General features: G+C 42.4%; 1 pseudogene; it reads left to right on the plus strand.

Annotated features, from left to right (window-relative positions):
• The first annotated feature begins 818 nt into the window (after positions 1-818).
• LOC106766049 overlaps positions 819-7,415 on the plus strand; it is a 12,027-nt pseudogene continuing 5,430 nt past the window's right edge.

Consider the following 7,415-nt stretch of genomic DNA (forward strand, 5'->3'; position numbering starts at 1 on the left):
CACGGAGTTAGCCTTGAGGGTCAAAGAAAGAAATACGGCACTAGAGGCTGAGGAACACTTGAGGTATCTTTATGAAGAGACCAAGAGAGATAGACAAGAAGCCCTAAAAAGACTGAGGGAAGCCCAGATTCAAGTCAAAGAAACAGAGGGACAAATGAAAAGGATGGCAATGACATTTGAGGTAGAGCTAGATCAGGAGCGTGAAGAGGCGGAAGAAAGGCGACAGGCTGTGGTGAAGCAGATGGAGAGTTGCATTGCTAAACAAGCAAGATTGATAGAAGTAGAAGAGAGAAATCAGGCTATGATGAGGTAGATGGAGAGTCATATTCAGAATCAAGAGCAGGCCGTGGAACACTAGAGGAGGAATTTCTCCCAACTAGCCGCCCTTGCCAATGGAGCTATCAAAGATATCCCCAAGATGGTATCTGAGGCTGAAATAATGACACATTTTTGTAACCCACCTGAAGAAGTCACTTTTTTTATTAGTTATTGTAAATAGTTAGTGGGTGAGATGAAGACTTTCATCGCCCGAGCTAGGAGCTGATATTTTCATAACTTGTACTTTTTTCAGTTTAAATAAGGTCTGGGTTTGTTTGCGATGGAATCAGGCTGTGTTAATTTCTCTTACCACGATATCAGGGAACTGTGATTTCTGCCTTTTCTTCCAAGCATGCATCATTTCTGCATTTTCGCATAATTCACTTTTCGTCTAATCCAAATTAATTAATAAAAAAATAAAACAGTTTAAAGTCAAATAAAGAAAAACAACGGCGAGGCTTCCACGACATCCTTATAGGACTCGAGCAAAGGCCAAAGCTATGGAGGATTGGGAAGAGGAGCGTGAAATTGTGAAGGCCGATATTAGCCAACTAAAGGATCAAGTCGGTCAAATTTTAGAAGCTTTGAAAGCCATGAAAACTGCAGGAGATACTTCATCTGCAAAGACCGAGGATAATACTCACCCTCCAATACATAATGATGTGGGCATGCAATTCACGTTTCCAGTGTATGGCTTACCACCAGGTTACACACCGCCCATTGGAGATCAGTCAGAGGAGCCTCCTGTGACACTTCCCATAACTAATAGCATAATTCCCACAAGTACCCAAGAGCCTAGCCATGCAACCGAGGCAAGAACCATTGAAGCATCCAAGCCTCTCCACACCGTTATCGCACAAGAAACTCCCTTGCATGCAAAAGTAGAAGGAACAAAAGATAAACTCGACATTTTAGAAGACAGACTGAGGGCCATAGAAGGTTGAGTCTGGCCCCAGGAGTGACAATTCCACACAAGTTCAAGGTCCCAGAATTCGAGAAGTACAAGGGTAACACATGCCCGAAGAATCATTTGACCATGTATTGTCGAAAGATGGCTGCTTATGCTCATGACGACAAATTACTTATTCATCTCTTTCAAGATAGCTTGGCTGATGCAGTGTTAAGTTGGTACACACATTTGAATTCCTCTCATATCCATTCTTGGGCAAATCTGGCGGACGCCTTTATAAGGCAATACAAATACAATATACATGCCGCGCCAGACCGATTACAATTGCACCACATGACGAAGAAAGAGGAAGAGTCTTTCAAGGAATATGCGCAACGATGGAGAGAGTTGGCAGCGCAGGTTGAGCCACCTCTATATGACAAGGAGATGGTTGCAATGTTTGTGAGCACACTACAACCACCATTTTATGAGCATATGATTGGAAATGTGTCTTCCAATTTCGCTGATATCATCATCATAGGCGAGAGGATTGAGCTCGGACTGAAAAGTGGCAAAATTACGTCTCAGGCTATCACTCCGAAGAAATCTATTTTTAACGCGGGGAAAAAGAAAGAAGGGGGAGTGCATGCGACATCATCAGTATCTCTGTGGAGAGGTCATGCTCCCACTCATGGTTATCCGCCAAGCTCGAGTTACCCTCCCTATGTGAACAACACCGCACCTGGTCCCCAAATGAAATATCGACAGCCAGGATATCATCAACCCCCACAGAATGCTTGGAGAGCTGGAGCCGGTTTGGGTCCTGATCAGAACATGGGCCAAAACGCTCACCCCAGGAGGGACCTAGTGAGAAATTTCACGCCCATTCCCATGACATACATATTTGTTACCCCATCTCTTGAAAAAAGGACTGGCTAGTATTCGGCCCATGAGACCTATACAACCACCTTACCCTCCCAATTATGATCCAAATGTAAAATGTGATTTTCACGGGGGAGGCATTGGCCATTCGACAGAGAGGTGCATAGCTCTTAAATCCACAGTACAATCACTAATTGATGCAGGATGGTTGAAATTCCAGGAGGACAAACCTAGTGTTGAAGTTAATCCCCTCGCCGAACATGGAAATACATCAACAAATGCTATTGAGGTGAGAGGACACAAGCTAGTAAAGAATGTAAGTGAAATTCAAAGTTCTAAAAAGTTCATTTTTGAAAAGATGGTAAAGCTAGGATTGCTAAGGGGCAAAAGTGACCTCGGGGAGGCATATGGAATCCACCCAGGAGCTGAACATGTCATTAATGAATGTACTGTGTTTATGAGCATTCTCCAAGATCTGATTGACAGAAGTTTCTTACAAATATACTATGAGGATAAAGAAGGGGAGGTATTTGCAAAAACGAGTGGAGAACCCAATATGACTTTACCAGAACCATTAGTTATTCGCTTCCCCAAGACCACTCCTATGCTCGTAGCAACAGGAAAGACCTCCGTTGTTATCCAGACACCTTCCCCTTTCCCCTATAAAAATAACAAGACTGTCCCATGGAGATATGGCGCGCGTGTGCTTGAAGAAGAACGCAACGAGCCGATCATTGAAAATATATCAGGCAGTGGCAATATAACGAAAAGTGGACGAATCTGTTCACCGTCGCTTTTGGCAAAGAAAGATAAGGAACTCTCAGAAGGAAAGATCTTGTCGTCAGATAAGAGCTATGGGGAAGAAGTTTCCGATGAAGAAGCTTGTGAATTCCTGAGGTTTATACAACAAAGCGAGTATAAAGTGGTAGATCAACTGAAACACATGCCAGCTAGGATCTCCCTCTTGGAATTACTCATGCATTCAACCTCGCACAGGAAGCTATTATTGAAAATACTCGGCAGGGCTCACGTGGAGCAAAATATTTCCTTGGACCAGTTCGAAGGGATTGTTAGCAACATCATTGCTAATGATTAACTCACCTTCACTAACGAAGAGATACCCGCTGAAGGGAGAGGGCACAACAAGGCCCTTCATATCTCTGTAAAATGCTTGGATCATGCCATAGCACGAGTTATGATAGATAATGGTTCTTCTTTGAACGTAATGCCTAAAGTGACGCTGGAAAAATTACCATACGACGTGACCCACATGAAGCCAAGTACTATGATTGTAAGAACTTTTGATGGAAGCAGGAGAGATGTAATGGGAGAGATAGATTTGCCAGTACAGGTCGGGCCTTGTGTTTTTCAAATAATGTTCCAAGTTGTGGACATTCATCCAGCCTACAGTTGTTTGTTAGGTCGCCCTTGGATCCATTCAGCCGCAGTGGTGCCCTCTACGTTACACCAGAAACTAAAGTATGTCATGGGTAACCAATTAATCATAGTTTTAGGAGAAGAAGACTTCCTTTTTAGTGGGCCCTTGTCTACTCGTTATGTTGAGACCGCAGAAGAAGCTCTCGAGACCGCATTTCAATCGTTGGAGATCGTTGGAAATGCTTATGTGGAATCAATACCAGTAACGCCGTACTTGTCTTGTGCTTCTCTTATGATGGCTAAGATCATGCTAAAGGAAGGTTTTAAGTACGGAAAAGGTCTTGGGAAATATGAGCATGGACGAACCCTCCTACTAGAGCTGGTCTAGAATAAGAATAGATATGGCCTAGGGTACAAGCCCACCAAGGACGACAAAAGGAGAGTAAGAGAGGAAAAGAAAGAACGAAGTTTGGCTCGCATGGAAGGAAGGGATCCGGTGGTAGGAAAAATCCGCATTTGCAATATAANTGAGAGTTTTCGTAGCNNCGGATGGANTAACACCAGCCTAATAGCAACAATTGGGAATGAAGATGAAGGATCAGATTTTGTGCGGCCCTGCTCCCTAGATGCACAACTCAAGAATTGGAAGATAATGAACTTACCTGTGATGCTTAACGAAATGTAATAGTTTTTAATTAGCCTCATTGCTTTGCCTGGAGCATTGAGGCTCGTACGTTACGGGTTGACACTTTTTTTACTTTCAGCTTAACATTTAAACTTTGCTTGTTTTGTTTCTTCATCTTGTGTTATCATTTGCCTTAAAAGAAGCGTTNTTAACTTAAATGATGCAGATGTGACCATGAATGTTTTGAAAACAATAACGTTGATATTCCTAATTTTGAGCGCCCTNTCAATAACATGGAAGATGATTATGAAATTGACTTGGAACCCTCTCTAGAATTAATGAGATTAGTTGAACAAGATTCCAAGGAAATAAGGCCCCACCAAGAGGAAGTTGAGATCTTTAATGTAGGAGAGGAGAGCGAGAGAAAAGAGGTAGAAGTCGGCACTAGTATGAAAAAGGAAGTGAAAGAGGAGTTATGTGCTTTGCTAAAAGAATTTAGGGACGTGTTTGCTTGGTCGTACGATGATATGCCTGGTTTGGATACGGACATTGTTCAGCATAAGTTACCACTCAAGCCATAGTGTCTTCCAGTTAAACAGAAATTAAGAAGAATGAAACCAGAAATATCTTTAAAGATCAAAGATGAGATACGAAAGCAATTCGACGCGAGATTCCTAGCTGTGCCAAAGTACCCTCAATGGGTGGCAAATGTTGTGCCGGTACCAAAAAAGGATGGTAAAGTACGAATGTGCGTTGACTACCGTGATCTGAACCGCGCAAGTCCAAAAGATAATTTCCCTTTACCACATATTGACACATTAGTAGACAATACGGCTAGATTCTCATTATTTTCATTTATGGATGGCTTTTCGGGATATAACCAGATTAAAATGGCTCCAGAAGATATGGAAAAAAGCACCTTCATTACTTTATGGGGAACTTTCTGTTACAAGGTGATGCCCTTCGGACTCAAGAATGCTGGGGCAACTTATCAAAGGGCAATGGTGGCACTTTTCCACGTATGATGCACAAAGAAATATAAGTTTATGTGGATGACATGATTGCCAAATCTGAATTGGAAGAGGAACATATTCTCAATCTTAGAAAATTATTTGAAAGATTGAGAAAATATAAACTCAGACTTAACCCAGCTAAGTGCACATTTGGTGTAAAATCCGGAAAGTTGTTGGGCTTTGTGGTCAGTCAAAAAGGAATAGAAGTAGATCCCGACAAGGTATGAGCAATAATAAACATGCCCTCCCCCAGCACGGAAAAAGAGGTGCAAGGCTTTTTGGGTTGGCTAAACTACATTGCTAGGCTCATATCTCAATTGACAGCCACTTGTGAACCCATGTTCAAATTATTGCGTAAAAATCAGCCAGTAGTTTGGAATGAGGATTGTCAGGCCGCTTTCGACAGGGTCAAACAGTACCTACAAAACCCTCCTGTATTAAGACCACCCGAGCCAGGAAGGCCACTCATTCTTTACTTAACTGTATTAGATGGATCAATGGGCTGCATACTGGGCCAACACGACGCCATCGGAAAGAGAGAACATGCTATATACTACTTAAGCAAGAGATTCACAGATTGTGAACAATGATATTCGCCGCTAGAGCGAAGTTGTTGCGCATTGGCATGGTCTGCTCATCGCCTAAGACAATACATGCTAAGTCATTCCACCCGGTTGATATCCAAGATGGATCCTATTAAATATATTTTCGAAAAGCCTGCTCTCACAGGAAGAATTGCCCGGTGGCAAATGTTGTTGTCAGAATATGACATCACATACGTCACTCAAAAATCTGTAAAAGGTAGTGCTCTAGCTGACTGTTTGGCCCAACAACCCGTTAAGGATTATCAACCGATGCAACCCAATTTTCCTGATGAGGATATCATGGCCCTATTCGAAAAAGTTGAGGGGGGCCCAAGCGAAAAATCATGGACATTACTATTTGATGGGGCTTCCAACGTAATGGGGCATGGAATAAGGGCAGTACTTATATCTCCAGAGAACCAATACACACCCATGACGGCTAGGTTGTGTTTCGACTGCACCAACAATATCGCCGAATACGAGGCTTGTGTTATGGGCATTAGAGCAGCGATTGAACATGCGGTGAAGATTTTGAATGTATATGGGGACTCCGCCTTAGTCATTAACCAATTGAAGGGAGATTGGGAAACCATGGATGCAAAACTAATCCCCTATCAAGTTTACATCGTTAGGCTAATTGAGAATTTCGATTCCATCACGTTTCATCATATACCGCGAGATGACAATCAATTGGCAGATGCTTTGGCTACCTTATCTTCGATGTTTGAAATTAACCGGGATGATGCAATACCAATAATCAAAATGAAGAGCCACGAAGAGCCAACATACTGTCATTCCATAGATGAAGAGTTAGATGGGAAACCTTGGTATTACGATATTATGAACTATCTAAAAACTCAAGGATACCCAGAAAATGCATTTGAGAATGACAAGAGAACACTAAGGAGATTGACGGCCAAATTTATCTTAAGCGGGGATGTTTTGTACAAAAGAAATCATGACATGGTACTCCTAAGGTGTGTGGAAGCAAAAGAGGCTGATGCCATTGTGGAAGAAGTTCATGAAGGTACATTAGGCACACACATGAATGGACACTCAATGGCTAGGAAGATTATGAGAGCCGGTTACTTTTGGTTAACCATGGAACGGGATTGTTGCATGCATGTAAGAAAGTGTGAAAAATGCCAAAAGTATGCAAATAATATCAATGCACCACCCGTAAACTTGAACGTATTGTCAGCACCATGGCCATTTTCAATGTGGGGAATAGATGTCATTGGACCTATAGAACCTAGAGCAACAAACGGGCATCGCTTTATACTAGTCGCGATTGACTATTTCACCAAGTGGGTAGAAGCCGCCTCTTACGCCAGTGTCACCAGAAAGGTAGTGACCAAATTCATAAAAGGAGAGTTGATTTGTCGATACGGGCTCCCTAACAGGATTATTACCGACAATGCCACAAACCTGAACAACCGAATGATGAAAGAGTTATGCGAAGAGTTTAAAATTCGACATCATAACTCTTCACCTTATCGTCCAAGGATGAATGGGGCAGTCGAGACCGCTAATAAAAATATCAAAAAAATTGTACAAAAGATGGTAGTCACATATAAGGATTGGCATGAAATGCTCCCTTTTGCTTTACACGGTTACCGCACGTCAGTACGCACATCAACTGGGGCAACACCTTTTTCCTTGGTATACGGGATGGAAGCAGTACTACCCTTCGAGGTAGAAATCCCATCCCTACGAGTATTAATGGA

The sequence above is a fragment of the Vigna radiata genome, chromosome 7 (genome assembly GCF_000741045.1).
Source record: "Vigna radiata var. radiata cultivar VC1973A chromosome 7, Vradiata_ver6, whole genome shotgun sequence".
NCBI classification, from domain to species: Eukaryota; Viridiplantae; Streptophyta; class Magnoliopsida; order Fabales; family Fabaceae; genus Vigna; species Vigna radiata.